The 22,263-nt window shown below is 37.8% G+C and overlaps 1 protein-coding gene across 3 annotated transcripts in view; it reads right to left on the reverse strand.

Moving 5' to 3' along the window:
- Positions 1–22,263, reverse strand: part of LOC149776068 (galactose-3-O-sulfotransferase 2-like) — a 62,296-nt gene that overhangs the window by 14,138 nt on the left and 25,895 nt on the right. Inside the window, exon 1 of one of the 3 annotated variants that reach the window (XM_089942330.1) lies at positions 8,430–8,782. The exons of the other annotated variants lie outside the window; for them this stretch is intronic. The gene's annotated coding sequence lies outside the window, so the exon portion shown is untranslated. Of the gene's footprint in view, positions 1–8,429; positions 8,783–22,263 lie in introns of those variants that run through there. 3 annotated transcript variants of the gene reach the window in all.

Below are 22,263 nucleotides of genomic sequence, written 5' to 3' on the forward strand. Positions count from 1 at the left end.
TAGTCATTTTCTGATGTTACATTCATTGACATCCATTTTCTCTCGATTTTCATCAAAATGTGGCAAACTGTTATTGGACGAAATTAATAACTGCAAATATAATATCGACAAGCTGGAATCATAAACATTTTTCAAACTATTGGTAAGATGGGGTCTAAGACATATTGCAGATTGTTGGCAAGTTCACATTTTTACATATTCTCTCAGCATGTCCAATTCCAGCCAGAAACGTGGAAACGTAATTTAGTGGTACCTTGTTTCAATTTTTAAAGGAAGGCAACGTAAAGAAAATAAACATGACACACTAGTCGTTCATGAGAATGAAGACTTAAATATGATTCACATTTTTCAGTCATTAGATGCATGAAGATAGATGGGTTATAAATTCAGTCATAAGGCGCATTTAAGATAAGATGGGTTATAAGATTGTCATTAGGCGCATTACGACAAGATGGGTTGTAGGATTCAGTCATTAGGTGCATTACGATAAGTTGGCAAACGAAACTAATGCAAACATATTAAATACTAAAATGGAGGTTTGGTATTTAGGAATATGGATCCTATATGGAAGAATTTGGTGTCTCTTTAAAACAGTTTTGGACGGTTGTCATTTTGGCAGTATCTATTTGGAAAGAGGTGCCACAAATTGAAAATGAACATTTACCCCGTAGTATTTTAAACTTGCCCCTCCAACCCCCACCCCCGACCGATCTAACAAAACAAATGCTAGACAGAAGCCGGCATGGAACTAAATTCCTAATGTTATAGATGATAAGCGTACTTTAATATTTGTAAAAATGATTACACGAAAGCTTAAAGTTATTTCTTGAAATACTTTTCCATAGTTTCCAAAAATCCGAAATCTTGAGAAGATGCTATCCAAAGCAATTTAACAAACAATAAATCTGATGGTTAGAATAATAAACATGCAAGAAATGTTAATTTGTTATCAAAGATAATTTTAAAAAGGTACAAGGGTGACATGCTGCTAAGAAGTAAAATTTAGCTGCAAGTATAAATACAAATAGACGTAGTAAGGGCTTGTATGAGATTTTGTGGTCGGTCGAAAATTGGTACAAAGGACAACGTGATCTCAATTGATTTCATTTATGTTTATAAACAAGCAGTTCTTTAAATGTATACGAATATTGACAATACATTTCTAAATAAGAGGACCAATGAAGATATACATGTTGCCATACTTTGTTTTTCTTTGAGCATTTGGTTGTTTTAATTGTGGTCTGATTTGCTGACAACGAGGAACATAATGAAATATCACAAATTATATCACCTAGACATTGTACATTTGTTTATCTAAATTGTGTACATAGAGACTGCGTGCTGATGACACCTGTGCGTGTGCTCTCGTCTTTTCGTCTTATGCACAGCATATTTATTGTTTCTCGATTATCTGATCATTAAAAATGTTGTATTGTACGGGGAAATTGGGATGATGTTCAACCAGTCATCGACCTATAAACGGCAGAAAAAATAAAAACAATGAAACAAACACCAAAAATAAACCATCGTTGGCGGACCGTCTTTAGTCTGAGACCTTCTTTATTGCCAATTTTCAACATTTTGCAGGTTTATATTTGTCATACCATTTGCAGAGTATCAATACACCACTCTAGTTCCTGGAGAGTGAACAATGTCTTGGCTGCCATATCTGCTTTTATTTTCGTCATGTAGTCGTGGAATAAAGAAGTTATTACTTGCCATTCAGGGATTGATTCGAAGATGAAGATTCAGAGGTAATAGCATATCAAACTGTTTTTAATTTCGTAACCCTGGTTACCACCTGATATCACTTTAGCAGCATTGACGAATGTAAATGCTAAATACGAAATCTCGTGGAAAAGAATATGAATAAAATGGCTAATATGCCAATATCTGAAAGTCGGGTGGTATCCCAAGCTGACTTTTAAACACCACGAACTGTATAGCCCTCTGGAACAGTGATTAACGCGTTTCCTGCTCGAGAACTCAATTATCGCTCATGATACTTTGCTCTGTTATGAATGTTAGATCGAATGTAAGTAAACACAAGTCGATGTGTGTCGAATACATTTTGCAGTCATTTAACTAGAACACTTTATCACTTCCATAATATACAGGGATGTCTTTCATATATTTGCTACAAGCATCCCATTTTAGTTTTTCGTCAAATAGACAAAAGGAATCCACTTGGTTCAATTATGATATTTGGACTGAGCTTTGGTTGACATACTTTAATGGTTTAATGTTTGAGTTTGTGTGTGATACGTTGATTGGATAGAATGACACACTTAAATGGTTTAGGTATTTAACCATGCTTGTTATAGTTATGTATTTACCACAGGCTGACAGTGTCGCTATTTATTGTCCAAAAGCCGGATACAAATGCTGAAGCCCACAGAAGCCTGTAAACAAGAGTCACGTTACAAACCATAACAATGTACAATCTGAGTGTATTTGTATTTGGCTGCTTTATTTAAAAATCTATAATAGTAGATTCCTAACAATTTCAGGGTATGGCTTATACTTTAAATCATGTCTAGTACCATCATGATAGAAACTACAAAGAAAACACATTGAAAAAAAATATATTTTCGGGTTGTTCACGCACTAAGTGACAGACATTTGGTCTTAATGGTTCATTCATAGTCAGGCGTCTTGTGCCTACATTCACTGATGTCTACAGTGTTTCTCCGGTAATCCTCCAACAATTTTTCATGAGCTTCCTTCTAATCAAATAAATGGAACCGATGCTGCTTCCAGCTCATACTAATCTGTTAGCCACTGCTTCGCATATCTAATGATGTGGCCATTCTTCTAATGATTATAAATTCTAATATTCCGGTGTTTTATTTTAGCCTTTGTTTAGGATTCAGTTTTCCTTTTGAATTTCAAAGACAGCTATCAATCTCTTCCAGGTATTATGAAGGCGGCTTATTTAGGAGCGCTAATCTTTAAGGAGTTCGTTAAATTGTTACCTCTAACCAAGTGAAAAAGTTAATAAACAGCCTGTAAAAAGAGAAAAAGACCATTAAAATGTACGTTGATCAAAATTGTATGTAAGGCTGACTTTATAGTGTTAAGGACATAACGACTTCTTTGCTGTGTAATGCGCATTTAGAAAATTGCGTTGGAGGATAGTTACATCCATCTGTTAATCGATGGCTGAGGTGTATCTTCGAACGTAAACACTTTTAACAGTCAATTTCAAACTTCTGTGCTTACAAAAGCTAAAACTGATAAATCTGTAAATATTCATATTCCGTGGTTTATAATTATTTCCTTACTAATTCATTCAAATTGTCAAAACATCTGTTTACATCATTATACAAGTCATGGAAAACATTTGTAAATACGTTTCCAGGATTAACTATTCTAGCCAATATGTTCGTCGTGTACTGCTGATAGATGTGACCTGATGCTCTTTGGATTTATTTATATATGGTCATAAAATAGTGCTTCACGTTCCGTCGATTTTTTTATATTTTTTTTTTCGGCCAAAATATTGATCTGCGTCATTTTAAGGCTAAACAGAATTACCAGTTCAGCTTGCTAGGGGACACCAAAGCAAATACAGGAATATATGTTCATTTTGTATATAACTGTATTGTTTTAATTGAACTTGATAGTCCTGTCAAAAGATATTCACAGGAGAGATGCCGAAAGGACAACTATGGTAAAAGTCTATTGCAACTACGAGAAACCTTAATTTTTAAGTGGTTTTAAGACTCTGGTTCATAAACTAAATAACAGCAAAAAGCGATAGCATAACCAAAACAAGTACTATCACAAGACCAAATATATAAAGTTCACTTGAATTCTAGTGGTATTCCAAGTAAGTTCCAGTAATAAATGTGTTGATGCATCTGTCGTCTCGACTGTATTAATGTTATTGGCCTCATGATGTGCTAACAGTCTTTTGATATTTCAAAATAATGTAATCCAAAACTATCCTTGTCTAAATTCACTATTATTCCAAGGTAATGTTTCTGTCCAAGAAAGTTATTGAAGAGCACTTTGTATTTCCGGTGAATAATCATTTGAAATAAATAAAACCACTAAAATAAAAAAACTGAACACAAACAATAAGACTGATTTTGCTTTAAGATGTTAAGGCAAGAAATAGTAATTTCTTTTAGATAGAAAGGATGATATATCTTCTTGACCTATGTCAATTATTATTTCTGGAAATACTGTCATATATGGGAATCTTCCGCTCTGGAAGACGTCGAGGTCAGAAGAAAGACCTGCTCTTTTAACTCAAATCAGGTACACAAATTTACATTAATAATGACCTGAATATTTAATCTATACTAGTAGAGAAATATTAGCTACGTATTCTGTTGCTTATACAATGTCCCTGGTCACGTACACAGTGAACTTGATTTTAGGCAAGGTAAAATACCGCATACAAATGTATATAACACACGATCATTAATCAAATAATCATACATTTCGAGAATGCTATAATACAGATCTTGTATCTTGATGAGTATATCGTAAAGCTACGCGTAAATGCAGACATCCCAGAGGTGTGGAAACGCGTGGTAATTTTGTGCATCACATTAAGGAATATATTAATGTTTTGAAAAATCAATTTAAAGAGTTTCAGAAGTCAAGTGTTTGAAACATTCATCGGTTTTCGTACAAATAATGGAAGAGCATACACTGTCTCCTGAATGTATGTGATAGTGGTAGCAAATCTTTTGTACAAAAGGGCGACATTGGAAACTTTTTATGAATATATTAAAAATATGAGCACCATTGTAAATGAATTTGACATTTATACAATTTGCCCAAGAAGTTCTCTTAAAACTAAACCAACATGTCACTGAAGGTTAGTTTTTTAAAAGCCATTACTATTCTAAAAAAAAATAAAGGAGCTGATGGTGATAAAGATTCCTTGAAGAACTATCTTGGAATCTTCGGGCTTGTTTGTGCTCCGATTTTCAGCATAGCATTTTCAACATAGACCGTTCTGGTCTATAAATGCTAGTCTGTTGGCTACAGTCGTCCATTCTTGGGTGAGGCAAATTTGCGTCATGGTCCTAACATGGAAGTCAATTGAAACTGAGGCCCTATAGTCATATGTAAAATTACTGGAAATGAAAATTCTAGAATGTGTATACATCCCCAATCAGCTAATTTTCTTGACTTAGTTGCGTGATCTGAATAATGGCATGTGTATTGTTCTTGTCAAATTTATACAGTTGTTCTTTGATTTAAATCATTGTTTAGCTGAAGTTTCCCACCGAGTTCTGTTTTTGGTCTAGTCTATTATAGAACAGTGTTGCAGTTATTATTGTAAAGGTTTACCAAAATGTAATGTAAAGGTTGGATAAATTACATTTCTGACGGGCCTTAGATCGTACCTTAAGTCAACCCTTATGTCTTTCTTCGAGTAATCATAGTTAGTGGCCCTTGAAATGTGGGGGAATGATCTTTATAGGGCCGATGAAAGTAAACGTAGTCGATGCCGACGAAATTCATGTGTTTTGAATAACTACCATATTTGTGCGATGATCGTGGTGAAATATTGATAACAAATACGCTATTGAAATGGGAAGTATATCTTCTAAATATTATATCATCATATACTTAAGAATGCTTTGAAAGGCCAAACGGAATTTCGGCGATTGTGTAAAACTGTTATTTAAAGGACAAGTTTTTCCTACAAATCAGCGGCATTCAACTTAACGATGTTACCGCGTATGAGAACAATATATAAGTGGATATATTGTCGCTGGCTTAGCGGTCAACTGGGCGCAATCTGTGCATGTTATTGTTTTAATGATGAAATCAACGACATTCACCTGATCCCTAAAGATGTTTACTTAGTATGAGTTCAAAACCTGGATTTTATCATGTGAAAATATGTTATCTTTGGTCAAGTGAAATATATATATTTTAAACAAAGCTTTACTTCCAGTTTCATGAAGTTTTAGTTGTGTTCAGATAGTTTGAGAGGAATCATTTATGCTTTTATTTTGGCTTTAGTATTTTGTGAGAAAGAAACTTCTGAATGAAAATACTTTGGATTGGATTAGGTCTACTCTGAATTTGGTAGATGCATTTATTTAAACCCCATATGTTATTAAAATAACGTTCGCTTCAGCTGCAGAAAGAAATGATGGAAATGCGGATTAGGAAAGATGTAATGTAGACGCAAACTTAACTGGAGAGAAGAGAGATAGACTGGGTAAAGATTTGAATTTCACACATTTAAAAAATTATTTGGTGACGCTTGCTGTCATAATTTAATATTGTTTAAAATACTCATAGGGTAGGTTAGTTTTCAAAAAGCATTCTATCCAGACATCAATACTTTTGACGAGAAAGCTTCATTAACAAATGAGGAAATAACGAAATGATGATTCATTATTTGGTGGGAAAGGACATTTTGGGTGGCAATGATTTAGGGATTGGTTAAGACGTCTGTCTCTGGTTTTGATTGGGAAAGAAAGGAATTACAATTAAAAAGCCCCAGATGGAATTAGAATTAATAAAGATTAAGCTCAGAATCAAAAGATTTCTGAGGAATATCGACAAAGTTTAAAAATTGAAGGAAAAAAAATGGAGAAACTGATGTCAAATTTGCAAGGAAAAAGAACCCCAGTTTGAGAGGTGGCGCTAAGTCAAGAATATTCAAAATATTACAATAACCTCACAGAGCTCATATTACATCAATAGTGATGTCAAGACCTATCTTGATGAGCAAAACAAGAATCGTTAGAAGATGCTGCTTGCACTAATGATGGTTATTCCTTGACTTACAAACTTATATTTGTTCGAATATCATACCCTCAGTAGTGTGTTGGTAAAACACCAGTCTGATACGAGTACTTAACAAATAAGAAACATATCAAGCATGGTAATACTGATCAGAAGTCCATATATCTTCCTGCGTGTACGTGTTGTAAAAGAGAAAAGTGACACCATATCTGATCCTTAGAAGTTGAAATGTAATCAACAGTAATAATGTCCTAATCATAAGCTCAATTATTGTAAAAAGAACTTGTGACTGCTACAAGCTGAAAAATAAGCAACCGAATAAAGATATATTTCAAATGCTCTCATTTCGAGTCAACTTCACGGTCCTGTATTAAAAGCAATACATTTGCTAGGTGAAACAAACCCCAGTCTGATTGTATATTGGAGATTTTTAAATTGTTCAGGTCAGGCGTTTCACACACTGATCATTTTCCACACACTATCCATATTAACATATTAAAGGGACAAAGGAGCTTCTCAGGGTTTATTATTCTGGAGAACGTGTTTTTATTCTGGGAGTAGATACAGCTTTATTAATAATTTTCACCAATGTGTAAATTTGGCATCAGGCTTAGTCTCATGAAATGCAACACTGGATCACCGACGTCTTTGCCTATAGTGTGTATTCATTTAATACTAAAAATGACCTCGCTGGCTATAAGGTCGTAGTTAATGCACTTCTGAGAAGCCATGTTTGGATGACATGTTGATGCTATTGAGAATGCAAGCACTGATTTATATAATACTTGTGCGTTACCAGACCAGTTTGAAACCGATCTCACGAGAATGATGCTGATCAGAAAATTATTCCTTTAGGTGACATTTATTTGTCTGTTCTCTTTATGACGTCAACTTGGCTCTTCGTATTCATCAATCAATATATACTGATCACAGGAATCCTCTTCTTACTACTCATTATCTTTATTCTAATCAGGGTAACAAACGACAACCACTCATTGTCAAAAAGGAACAAGATTCTGAGATCTCATATTTGTTTGTTTCTGAGGGCTATAAGTTACAGTTGTTGTTCTGTGAAAAATGGTTTCCTTTTCAGAAAACTTACTAAGTGTGATACCCGCTGGTGAGGAGATGTCAATGTGCTATCATGAGCTATCATATTTTTGCTCCACAGCCATGTGACGATAAAGTCCTAGTATTGCTCATCAAAACTCCCTTGGCTGGTAATTTTTGGGTTAAAAAGACTATTCACGATATCTATAATCATTTGTACTCGCCGCAAATTAAAAGTGGTCTTTCTAAATTATGTATATATTGTTACATTTGTCAAATGGTAGGAAAATCCAAACAGAAGACACATAAGCTGCATCTGCATCCTATTACCGCATTTAATGAACAATTTAGTAGATGAAGTGTAAACTGTATTGGTCCTTTCGTCAAGTCCAAGCCAAGCAACAAATACAATTTGGCTATTATAAAGTAATATTTCCTGAGGCAAAACCTGTGAGAAATTTAAAAGCTAAAACCATGGTAAACGCCTGAACAAATTTGTTTTTAAACATTTGTTCGCCTTCTCTTATGTTACGTGTTTAGCCTCTAAGAAACAGTAACAAAGAAAGGGTGAAAACAACAAGCTTTGAAAAGTTAGCAAATAATGTTTTTCCCTGGAAAATCACTGTAAAACTGAGAAAATGAGAACTTACCATTTTAAGAATCAAGTCCAAAAATTATCCAAGAATAATCCACGAGTTAAATTTAAGCACATGTAATGAAATGTTCTAATGAATTCAAGTTCGAGGCCTGATGAAAAATCAAAATGGAAGGCGATGGCGTATACTGTTATCCGTATAGAGCTGATGTGTACAGTCCTTTGTGAACTACAGAAAACAATATTCCGGTGTTTCAATTCCGAATAAAATTTAATTAATGTCTTTTTCCAAGAATTCAGTATGATCATTAAAATATTTCCAGGAAAAAGAATTATTCTTTTAGAATCCAAATACTTTGAATACAATTTAACACACAACTCCAAACTTCCACAGCATACACTATCCAGTGTAAAGAAAGTGGCCCAGCTGAGAAATATCTATATAGACATCGGTATAAAACCTGACTACTGTGCAACTTCGGAAAACCCAGAATTGCGAAATAGAAGCTGTTTACACATAAATCATCATGTACTCCTAGTATGACCGTGATAAAAAGAAATCATTTTACTCAGAGTATAAAATAAAAGCAAAAGGTTGTTTACTTGTCTCAGTGATTTCTGAACCATGGTCGGGAACTAAGTCAGAAATAGAAACATTTTTTTTATTATTATGTATGTATGAAAAGATTCATTTCAAACTGAATTTTCTGGAAAATATCAAATTCTTAGTAAACAAAACTACATTACATAGACATGTAGTTAAACTAAAAATAGAAAATTTAAAACTTAAAAACAGCCAATTCAGTTAAATCAAATATAACTAAAATCTACGAAACACTTTTCGAATCGATTCACCCTGATCTAGGCTGAAATTTGGTTTGAAATTTTCCAACAAGTTATGTATGAATTAGGCAACCATCAGTTTATATGTTATTCCTATCACACTGAAGTGAAGGTCATCACGCTACATGTTTGCGACATGATGTCCCAAGTGAAGGTCAATGAGCTTTCGAAAGCTTTTTGATACATAGCCTATCATGTGCTGAAAAATGGCGTTAAACCCTACAACAACAACTACTTTGATACAAGAGAGCAGTGGGATGAGGGTTTTCATTTGCGGTTTGCATTTGGAAAATCAGTTCAAGAATCATTATGATTTAGTCCGTTTGAAGTAGCATTGTGACATACTGTATGTGGACCATTGATGTTATTGAAAAATACACTTTTTCCGCGAGGATGCAGAAATTAATATTCTTGACTGTGTTTCTGATTTCAAATATAATTTATCAAAAGCTTATGAAGGAGAAAACTAATCTGTATACTGTTCATTCAAACATGATATTAAAGTGTAACAAAACTACAAAGAAAGGAAGTTTCTATCTTAGCAATATAGTTTTGGCTGTCTTGCAACCATGTACAATTGAAAATTAAAGGATTCAAATTAAATTATCAACCTACCTGCAACTTGGAAACATAAACAACTTTCTCAGATAAAAATGTATTTTTGGAAGATATAGTCTGGTTAAAAGTTCAATCAACTTAGTTGTAGAAGTCCTACACAGTGAGGGTGTAAAGATGGAGTGAAATCTGACAAAAAAGACTTTGATTTAACGAATCTGTGGAAGTCAGAAAGCTCAAACAATTTGGATCATCAACTTTCTAATCTATGGCAGCAGGAAATGGATGCTATAAGCAGCTATTATGTGAATAAAGGGCGTGTTTCCTGGTATTCCAAAGAAACAAACAATATCTATCATGTCGCTGAAAATGTAGATTCTACACCTGGTAAATAACATTCGTATTTGAAGAATCCCCTAAAGCAGGAATATTTTAAGAAACAAACTCAACAATTAATGTAAAGTAATGTTACAGAGGCATGTAAACGTAACTAGAGTTCACCATATACGGGTGTACGTAGATCAGACAATACATTTCAATAACGTCAAAATAAAAGGTGAATTTCATTGCCAATAATATATTACTGCGTCGACAGAATTAGAAATGCGAAATACAACGCCAAGTCTGATTTGTATGAGGATTCAAGCAAATTACCCTCATTGAAAGAATGAAATAAATGTAGGCATTTACTACTCCAGATGGACTTCACCAATATATATTTTTGGCCTTTAGTATGGAAAAAAACCTGGTTTAGATAATTGGGGTGTGTACATCAGTGACATCATTTACTAAGTTGCCTGAAAAGATCATTTGGAAACCATGCGGACATTCTTAAATCGACTCATTGTTTCCAATTTGACAGTTAATTTAGGTAAAATGAATTTTGCCTTGGAAGTATTGCATTTTAGAACATAATTTGGGACATGTTAACTCTTAAGATGTTAATTAAGGGCAAGACTACATCTGAATTACCTGTGTCTATTAACATAAAGTCACTGATGCGAGGTTTGGATACGGCTGGATATTATTGGAAATTTTGCTCAAATATTTCAAAAACTGCTGAACCCTGAAAAAGTTAGTAAGAAATGAAGTTGTATTAGTCGGACAAGTGTCAGATAATGGCATATGTAAAAAAAATTCAGTTCATTGAGCTCCAAATGTCAGTCAATTATTTAAAATGCATGTTAATTCAAGTGATATAGGGTTTGGTGGAGTTTAGTTTAAGATAAAAATGGTAAGGATCATCCAGTGTGCTACGTTTTGTACAAACTAATAAAACACCAGAGAAATGATTCCACAAAAAAGAAGGAACATTTGGCTTTGAGATTGGCTTTGCATCATTTTGCCTTGTTTTCTTCCTTCTTCCATTATTGTATTTAGCAAACAGAATACCCTTACGTTCATTAAAATATAACCCCCAAATAATCAGAGATTGCTTACGTCGAGTTGGATGTTACATGAATACTACATTTACATAAAGCACATCAAGGAAAAAGATAATCTGATTGCAGATGCACTCTAACGTATACAGGATTACAATATTGTTATACATACTTTGTCATTCATAAGATATCCTTTTAAAATATTTTAATTTTTATTGTAGCATATTTAAATATGGCCATAGTGTAACATCATTTAAATAATTGATTGGAAAATGCTCAAGAGTGGCATTGCTCAGATATTCTTTGGAGGTACTAAAATATTCATTCTCTGCTTGGATTTATTCACACATCTAAATTTTATTATAGAGGACTTCTTCGAAGATATTCTGGATTGTATCAACGTGGCAGCCAGGGATTTCAGGACTATTGGGCTTCATTCGGAACATTCTATACTGTTTGACATGTGATAAGGCATTTATGATTATTTAGAATTTAATTCACAATTCTGGAAGTGTTTCTCAGAATTTCACATTGTACTAAGACAAATTGCTTGTTGATTTTGCATACATTGCTGATTTTACGTTATTCTTGTTATTTGTTTTAAGACATGGAGTCGTAAAAAAAAACAACAGTATTTGCTGGAGAATGATTTTATAGAACCATATAAAAGTAACTGGTCTTCGCCATGAATTCTTATTGCTAAACCAGATATTACATTACATACGTGAAACCAAAACAGCTGCATTTCCAAAGCCTAGAGTTGATCACTGCCTTGACAAAACTGTTAGTGTAAAATGTACCAACCAGTTTGACCCTGTAAAACTATTATGGCCAGTTATACTAACGTAAAGAGCAAACGAGAAGAAATTTCTGCATTTACAACACCTGATGGATTTTACCAATATAAAGTGATGTCATTTGCTATGACAAATTATCCGCCAACTGTCTATCATAAATGAATAGGATAATATATGATCAGGTTAATTGGGATACGTACATCGATAACGTATTTATTTGCATCAATACCTGGAAAGATCAGTTGGAAAAAATTCAGAAATTGTTTTATCGATCATTGATGCAAATCTGACAATTAAGTCAGGTCAAAGTGAGTTTAACCGTGCATGCGTCACATATTTTGAATATATTGCTGGACACGATCAAGTTAAACCTATGGAAGATAAGGTATGGGCTATATGTACGCTCATGTAGAAAGCAGCTAATGCTTGTTTTGGGTATGGATGGATATTATTTTAACTTTTCCTCCATCGTTTCCACAATTGCTGACTCCTGACCAATATGTTGAGTGAGAAATGCAAGTGATATTGATCTGACAAATATCAGGATGCTTTTGATAAATTAAATACCATACTTAAAAGTGTATCAGTTCTTTGAGCTCCAAATTTCAGTCAATTATTAAAAATATATTGATGCAAGTGACGTGAGGGTTGGTGAAGTATTGGTTCAAGAAGCAGTGCATCACCCAGTGTGCTGTTTGTATCAAAACAATGAAACAAAGACAAGATAACTTATTCCACATTGGAGAATGCATATTAGTAGTTAAGTGGGATACCCTACGTACAATGGGAATTAGCATTACAGGGACCCCTGGGACACTCTACGTACAATGGAAATTTAACATGGCGAAAAATCGTGGGACACTCTACGTACAAGGGGAATTTAACATGGCGAAAAATCGTGGGTCACTCTACGTACAAGGGGAATTTAACATGGGGGAATAGAGTTTGGGTTTGTTTAGGGACAAGGGGAATTGAACATGGGATTTTTTTTTTTTTATTTTTTTTAAATTTAAATTTAAATTTAGGCAATTGAAAGGCTATCTCTTTTCGAGAAATATGGCTGGCCCTGAAAAGGGCCTTTGGGTTTTCTTCTGCTTCTAGTTTCTTCTTTTTCTCCACCAAGTTCTTATTTTATCTCCAACACTCTTTCTCTTCTTTTCTTTCTTTTTTTTCTCCTGCTCTTCTTTCTTCTTCTCTTCCTCCACTTCTTTCTTCCTCTTCTCATTTTCTTCTTCTTTTTCAATCTTTTCGTTCCATTTGCTTATTCTTATTCTTTCCTCTTCATCCTCCTTCTCCTCCTTTATCTCTTTCATGACACCACTAATCTTGTCCTTTACCTTTTTTAAGTTATTAATTTCCATCTTTACACGATGGGGACTATAGGAATAATGGTCTTCAACCAGTCTTATCAACATCTGCTCCATCATTCCTAAGTTGTCTAAAACGCCTTGTAATGTTTGTATTTTGTCCATTTGGTTAGAAGCCATCTTCTTTTTTATTCTTTGCAGAATGGTTTGAACGACGAATACTGTGGGTTCTTATACTTAAAGCGCGTACGTGAAGGAAAAACATCCCCCTAAAACGTAAAAATGATCTTACCTAGATCATGGCCAAACAACGCGCGGACGTGAAGGAAAACATCCCCTACTTTTTCATTTCATATAATAAAACCCAAACTATACTCTCCACATACGCTAAGAAACAATAAACAAATCCATAATCTACTATCCACACAATCGTACGTGAGCGGGTACAAACACAAACACACAAACACAAACACACAAACACATACGCTAAGAAACAATAAACAAAATCCATAATCTACTATCCTCACAATCGTACGTGAGCGCTTACAAAACCCAAACTATACTCTCCACATACGCTAAGAAACAATAAACAAATCCATAATCTACTATCCACACAATCGTACGTGAGCGGGTACAAACACAAACACACAAACACAAACACACAAACACATACGCTAAGAAACAATAAACAAAATCCATAATCTACTATCCTCACAATCGTACGTGAGCGCTTACAAAACCCAAACTATACTCTCCACATACGCTAAGAAACAATAAACAAATCCATAATCTACTATCCACACAATCGTACGTGAGCGGGTACAAACACAAACACACAAACACAAACACACAAACACATACGCTAAGAAACAATAAACAAAATCAATAATCGACTATCCTCACAATCGTACGTGAGCGGTTACAAAACCCAAACTATACTCTTCACATACGCTAAGAAACAATAAACAAATCCATAATCTACTATCCACACAATCGTACGTGAGCGGGTACAAACACAAACACACAAACACAAACACACAAACACATACGCTAAGAAACAATAAACAAATCCATAATCTACTATCCACACAATCGTACGTGAGCGGTTACAAAACCCAAACTATACTCTCCACATACGCTAAGAAACAATAAACAAAATCCATAATCTACTATCCACACAATCGTACGTGAGAGGTTACAGAACCCTAACTATACTCTTCACCTACGCTAAGAAACAATAAAGAAACCCATAATCTACTATTCCCACAAACATACCTTAGCTCTTACAAGCACCAACACACAAACACATACCCTCACACTATCTTAGAAAAGAGTTAGTGTTTATATTCACACTACTCTACCTACACATTGGCAAATTAATGGTTATTTCTTTTCTAGAGTATTGGGTAGCCCTGAAAAGGGCTGTTTTTTTGGAACTTCATGGACACCTGGTTAATGGTGGCACCTTCCAGGCCTGGCGCCACATACACATCTTATCCCCCAGTTACTTTTTACTTTTTTGGGGGAGAGAGCAGAGGCAGGATATGTCGCTTCAGAATCCCAATTTTCGCTCTCTGGGATTCTGAAATTTATTCTTCTTCTCTTCTTTTCCTTCTCCTCCTCCTCTTCTTTGTTTCTTCTCTCCTCCTCTTTGTATCTTCTTTCCTCTTCTTCTTCTTCTTTATATCTTCTCTCCTCCTCTTCTTTTTTTCTTCTTTCCTCCTCCTCTCTTATCCTTCCCTCCTCCACAATGGCTTCCGCGGCCAGTTCATTCAACAGGCGCCTGGCATATTCCAGATGCACATGAAGTTCCAACAGTTTAGACAGTCTCGTGTTCATTTTTGGTGTTGATCAATCAACAAGGGTAGCTAGACTGCCCAGCGAGTTTCAATTTATAGTGAAAGCGCGGACGTGAAGGAAAACATCCCCCTAAAAAACATAAAATTGATGTTACCTACATCATGACCAAAAACAACAACGCGCGGACCTAAAAGAAACACTCACTCACTTTTGTATGCTACCCATCACTATTTTAAAATTTTTTATAAATCACTTCAATAGACTATCCACATACGCAAAGCAATCCAATCTAACTCCAAATATACACCTCAAACACCAAAAAAAAACATCATTTTAATCTACTATCCATACCAACTTACTTAACCACTTACAAACACAAACACACAAACACATACCCTCACATTTTTTAAAAAAGAGTTAGTGTTTATTTTCACACTACTCTACCTACACACATTTGCAAATCGGTCGTTATTTCTTTTCTAGAGTATTGGGGTAGCCCTGAAAAGGGCTGTTTTTTTGTTTGCTATGGCATTCTTTTTTTAGTTTCTAAGAATGCGATGTCCTCTGAGGATAGACTTTCTGGCGATAGGTCTGCTTCTTCGGAAAGAAAAGAAGAACTCTTTGGTGTCGATACGGCAATCGACAAAGCCTCTGTCAGGTTCAGGTTGCTGCTGCTGCTGCTCTTGTTGTTGTTGTTGTTGCTGCTGTCTCTGAAGTCTGTACTTCTCTGTCCATTCTTCTTTTTCCCTGTTCATTTCTTCTCTAAAGAGCTCTTCTATCAGGTCTTCAGTGATTTTTAACATTCTCACATTCTCTATTTCTTCTGGCTTCGGTATCAAACTGTGTCTGACCCTATGCAAATTCACGTAGGCTTCGTTGAGTTTAGCTAGTTTGGAGCACATCTTCTTAGGAGGATGAGTCGACAATGGATGGTTAGACTGGAAACAACCCGGTTCTTAAAGTCAAAGCGCGGACGTGAAGGAAAACATCCCCCACACGGTTTTTGAGTCGCAACGTTTAGTGAGTGTCATGAGAGGGATAGTAAGAAATGAAAGAGCATCAATCCAACGTTCTTATAGCTAAACAAAAGACAAAGGCATACTTTTCAAAACACAACATTTTTTATTCAAAAATCACTTAACACTAAACAACAACTCTAACATTTTTAACAATAATCCAACAATATAACATCAAACAATTTTTTTCAAAACACAGCATTTTTTATTCAAAAATCACTTAACACTAAACAACAAGAACTCTAACATTTTTTAACAATAATCCAACACTAAAAGTTTCTCCACTAGGTAAAGAGGGATAACAGTCTTCCATGGTTTCTAGTAATCTAGGATGCTTCTCTCAAACTGTTGATTTCTATGGTATTATCGAATTCTGCATACAGGATGACGTTCACCGTTTCATCAGGGTCTCGGTCTTTAAACTGAATTTCCACACGAATCTGGCCGGATTTTATAGGGTGGAAATGTCCCTCGTCGCTGCCTTGGTCTGGAGTGAAATCGAAAGCCCACAAAGCGTAGCCTCCTGCATAATCCTCGTACGTAATACCGTGACTGGTATTGGTTCCTAACTGTCCGGTGGCTTCGTACAGGGACAAGTACGATCTCAAGTAATTCTTCTTGGTAAAGTCAGGTTCGAAAGGTCGGGTACACAAGGTCCTGCCATCGCGACTGACTTCGATTTTGGACACGCCAAAGTGTTGAAAGTAGAAAGGATTTTTTTCGGCAGCTCCGTTGAAGGCTGTATTCTCGACGATACCAACGATCAAACGTTTGGGTAACTGTCCTTGGAACAGATGATCTTCGATCATGGATCGCTGTCCCATGGGAATGGTGAAGGTTTTCACTTCCACGCGTCGTATTGGATACTTGGCGGTCGTTCTACTCAACGTCTGACTGATGTCGTTTCCCACTTTAGGTAACACTTCCACACGGCGTACGTAGAGATTGGCTTCTAGGATTTTGGTTTTGTAACCGTCACTATCAGCCATCAAATGGAAAGCGGCACTGCTACGATTCAGTCTCAGGCGGACATCCACCCCGTTCAGCAAATACTTTTCTTGCAACCACATGTCCAAATGCAAACGATCCATCAGTTCTAAACTTGTGTCGGCTCCCGTGATTCTCTTTCTTCGTTCTACAAATCCATCATTGTTGTCTTTCTTTTCATCAGTTTCCAATATTTCAAACTTGGTAGGTTCGTCAGCTTCCCATACCACACAGGCATTGAGATGAGTGTTCTTGGCATCTATTCCGTACGTCAAGAGATTTTCCAGGTAGGCACGATAAGGGTAAGTATCCATGCTGCTACTGACCAGTTTGTTATTCAAATACAAGTCCACTCCACTGAACAAGGAATGCATGAAATTGTTGACGGGAGCTACTGCTTCATCGTCTATAGCACCTCCAGTCTTATCTAGAATTTTGACTTTCAGGTACAAGTAACTGCTATTCAGATCGATGTAATCTTCGGGCTGTCCTTTGATTTCAAACTCGATGGGAGCGGAATCGGTCAGTGAGGAGACGGGGCGAAATTCCACCCACTGGGATTCTTGCTTGGTCATCATGGTGGGGGGCATGGCAAACAGATCCAGTTCCGTCTTGGAACAAGCGCAAGATTCTCGGTGCATCATTTCTTTTTTTGGTCTCTTTTCTCAATAATCGAAACGTCTAAGTCTCGAACGGTTCTTCTTTTCTTGGCCTTTCTCGCTTGACGTCTGGTGAAAGGGTGTTTTCTTCGTCGTCTCTTTCTGCCTTGTCCTTGCTGAATGCCTGACTCGGTAGCGTGCAGGGCATTTATAGGTGTTTCTCGTTGGCCTAAAATGTCTTTGCCCGTTTGCAGCAAGACATTTTTGCCTGCCCTCATCAAGGCTTCTTTAGGGTTTTGTTTGTCGATGATGACATTTTGGAGAAATTCTTTGCCTTGCGTCAGTGCCGCATCTTTCAAGGCGTGCAATCCGCGTGTCACCATCGGTTTCAACACCGGGGCCACCGAACGAAAGGCCGATTTTAACATATCTCCTAAGCCGTGTCCTCGCTGTCGAGCCACCCCTCGGTACACTGGATATATGACTTAAGAGTCGTGAGAGAACCGTTTTCGAAAATGGAGTTTCACCGTGACTTTTCCTTTGGTGAATGGAATATTTTGTCCCAGATCTCCTTTTATAGCAATGTTGACCGTGTCCAAATACGACTTACTCACCGGCAAATAGTGAGGATGGACAAATTCGCGGTGGACGTGGTAAGTGTTTCCACCTTTCTCGTCAGTGGTCGATTTGCGTTTTAGGCACACGTTCTCTACACCACACCCACAAGGGTTGTTTTTGTAAATCTTGCACAGAAGAACTAGGTGAAGGAGGAGTGGTCGACGTAGCTGCGTCTACTGTGTGAAAGGGCATGATGGTCACTTCTTTTTATAGTCGATGACTTGCGAAGCGTCGATCCAAGAATCAAAACTGGGTGGATATCCTTTCCAACGTACTTTGACTTCTTTGACACGTCGTTTGCCCACTTTACGGGTTCTGCGTTCGAGAATGCTTTCGATGTCGTACACGTCGTCTTCTTTTTTGGTGACACGTTGTAACTCGGGCAAATAAAACGTTCCTTTGAGCACTTCTCCGTTCATGTCTTCCAATTTATAGACGGCAGGATGACGGCCATGCACTCGTCCAGTGACGCGAAACAATTCGTTCGTCCAGTTAGGTAAGTAACCTTTGTCGAAAGTGCATTTGGTTTTGCCAATGCGCACCCAATCTCCTACGGCCAACATTCCACTTTTCTCGGGGACAGCCCTCGTCGGGGACGTACCAAACAGACGCTCAAACACCAACACTTCGTTGTCGGGAGTCACGTCTTGCGGGGCACGTCCGATGCTTCGATGGTAAGATTGGTTGTACGCTTGCACCAGGTGCGGTAAGATGTCGATGTACTTCAGAGTGTGGTGATGCGTAAAATATTTCCACATGCGTTCTTTCAAAGTACGTTGAAAACGTTCCACGATGCTGGCTTTGGTTTCGGGATTCTCGGTGGTAAAAAAATGAATGTCACGTTTCTTTAATTCTTTTTGGAAAGCTTGGTTCAGAAATTCGGTGCCTTTGTCCGTTTGCCATCGAAGAGGGTGACGACCGCTTTGTTTCAACACCCGTTGCAGGGCTCGCACTAACTCGCTGATGGATTTGGAAGTCAAGGGCACGACCCAGGCAAATTTGGAAAAGACGTCGATGACACAAAACAAATATTTGTAGCCACGATTGTAGCTGGCCAAATGAGAGACATCGGCTAAATCGGCTTGCCATTGATGATCGATGCCTTCCACTCGGGTGCGACTTCTGGCAAACTTGCGTCGAATGGGTTTGTGTAAAGTGTAGGTAGCTTGTTCTTGTAACCATCGTTGCACTTGAGGTAAACGGAGACTTTTCAGTCGCGTGTTGGCAGCACGATACAATTTTTGAACTCCTGCGTAACCTGCAGGATGGGAGGGATCGTAGTAAATGTTGGCTAAGACTTTTTCCATTTTTTTGTGTTGGTTGGTGTGTTAATAAGACACCCACTCTTGGAGGATGCTACTCTTTTTTCTTGGGGTATTTTCTTGGATTGCAATGCTTTGCGTGTGCGGCCAGCAATCGGTGTCGAAGAGGAGAAGGATGTCTGAACGGGAGATATCGGTTCTTGTTTCACTTCTGTCTTCACTTCTGTCTTCACTTTCTTTTTCTCTTGTGAGGAAGAAGGGGTGGCCATCATCTTTTTAATCCATCCAATTCTGGCTGTAGGTGGTGTTGTTAACTTGCGTGCTTTTTCTGGTGGAGTTTGAAACCCTTCCTCTTCTTCTCCTTTTTCTGTCTTGGTCACGGGTACTGGTGGTACTGGTACTGGTACTGGTGATGGTGCTGGACTTTTCATCAAGGTCTTAAAATTTTTCAGAGTGGGTAGAGCTGTTTCGTCTAAAGCTTTCTGGTGAAAGAGTTACAGTCGTTGCAAGAGTTGACCGTACTTTTGCGATTTTTCTGTTTCGGACAAATCTTGGCGATCCATCAAGGACTGCAATTCGTGTTGTAACTGGGACATCTCGCTCAAATGGGGATTGGGAGGTAAATGCGGGGTGTGTTGTTCTTGCCACCGATGGTATTCCATCCATCGTTTGTAAGGTACTAAAGCTAGTTTTCGTCCTTCCATGGGGTTGTCAGGGGTCGATTCTGAGATCTTGGAACTTCCGAGGCCTTTTTATCTTGCTCCCACCAGTCCTCCCAACATGGTTCCCAAGACTCCTTTCAGTATGGGGCCTAACAAGAGAGGTAAAATGCCTCCACGTTGCACTAACATCTTCTTTTTTTGACGAATGGGAATTTTCTTTTGAACCATTTGGCGAAGAACGTGACGATGTTTGCCTAAGCATTGTTTCTGGTGTTTGGACAAAGGGATCGTGCCTTTCAAAACGTTCAAACAACATTCGCACACGGTATCGATGACCTCTTTGGAGGCTGTTTGAATGAGTTTTTTTCGTAGGGGTGGAGAAGCTTTGGACAGGACAGATAACATGTCCCCATGTTTGGCTAAACGTGGTGGCAGTCCTTTCCTTTTCTTTCCTTGGGGTTTTCTGGAGGGTGACATCTTTGAGTCTTCAGGAGCACCAAAAAAAACACTGATACCCGACTTGGTCACAGGCCTTTTTTATACTGGAACGTGTCGCCACTGATTGTCTTTACGTCGTATTAGTTTGAGGACAGGCATGACACGTCGTGCAGGGGTACGTAACGGACTAAATCGAGCCAGTTCTTGCTTGGACAAATCCAGCAAACTTTGTAACATGCCCGATCTTTCTTGAACTTTGATTTTGGGAGAAGGTACTTTGTGTGCAGCAGCCACTGCCACTAAATTGGAGGGTCCTGCCATTGGGGAAGTTCTTTTGGGGGTCATCAACGGAGAAGTTCTTGGTGTGATCAACGTCTCCAAGTACTTTTCAGTTCTGGGTGTCATTAACGGAGAAGTGGACAAACGTGAAGTTGCCGGAGATGCAGTCACCGCCGTGGCAGGTCGTGGTTTGCGAGTGTAAGGTTGCGTCCTGGCCGAAGTGCCTCTCTTGCGACTAGTTTTCTGTGGACTTTTCTTTTTCTGGGGGCTTCTTTTCTTTTTCCGGGGTGGTGGTGGTGTCTGGTCAGAGGAGGGTCCTGCCACTGGAGAAGTTCTCCTTGGGGACCTGGTCTTTTTCTTCTTGGGGCTTCGTTGGACTTTTGTCTTGGGGATAAGTTTGGGGGCATTAGGATCCCATCTTAAGAGTGAGCGAATGATGACCCCTCCTAGAGTACCGCTCCCTCCAGGTTTCAAAATGATTTGTTTTTTGGTTTGAGTGTCGATGCGGGATCGGCCAGTTGGACCAAAGGGACTTTGTTTCGATCGAAAAAGCGATTGGTTTGATGAGGAATCTGAATGATTCCTTGGAGTAATTGACGTGCCGTCACCGTGAACCATCGTAAGACTTCTTTGAGACTAGCTTCTAAGACACGAGCTCGTGTTTGTGGATCTTTTTCTCGACTGATGCCATACAAGGCACGAATCAATTTGACGGGAAGATGCGACTGAAGGGACGTCATGTTAGCACTGAGAGTGAGACAGACGAAAAAGGGTCTGAGGTTTTTATAGATTTTTTTATGGGGAGTGAAATGAAGTCGAGGACGGAGACGTGTACAGGACAGGCCCTCCGTCTTGGCACCAGTGGTGAAACAAGTATGTACGAAATCGCAAATCCTCGGGAGTCGTAGGTTTCAAATCGACGAGTAAATAGGCGTGTGGAGTTTGAGTGGCATCGTCGTACGCCTGAGTCAACCAAGGCGTTCCTAACTGTTTGGCTAAGACTTGCACTTGCGATTTATCTCGAGGGCTTTTAAACAAGACCACGTAATGCGCATTGAGACTGATGGTGCGATGGGCTTTACTTTGTTGAAACAAATTTTGGGTGATGTAAACGACACTGGCATTACGGTGATGCCCTTTGCGCGTGAACCACAGTTTAATTTCTTCTTCGTCTTCTCCTAACATGTCGTCGAAAATGACCAAATGGGTTAGACGGGAGTCAGAGACGATGCCATCGTCTTCTTTAGGAATGCCTTCCACAAACACGATGGAATCGCCTTGACTTTCTCGCAAGAGGCTGTACGCGGATTGCCACTCTTTGTAACACCACACGATTCGTTGAGG

The sequence above is a fragment of the Sinohyriopsis cumingii genome, chromosome 18 (assembly GCF_028554795.1).
Source record: "Sinohyriopsis cumingii isolate HCF-2022 chromosome 18, ASM2855479v2, whole genome shotgun sequence".
Lineage (NCBI taxonomy): Eukaryota > Metazoa > Mollusca > Bivalvia > Unionida > Unionidae > Sinohyriopsis > Sinohyriopsis cumingii.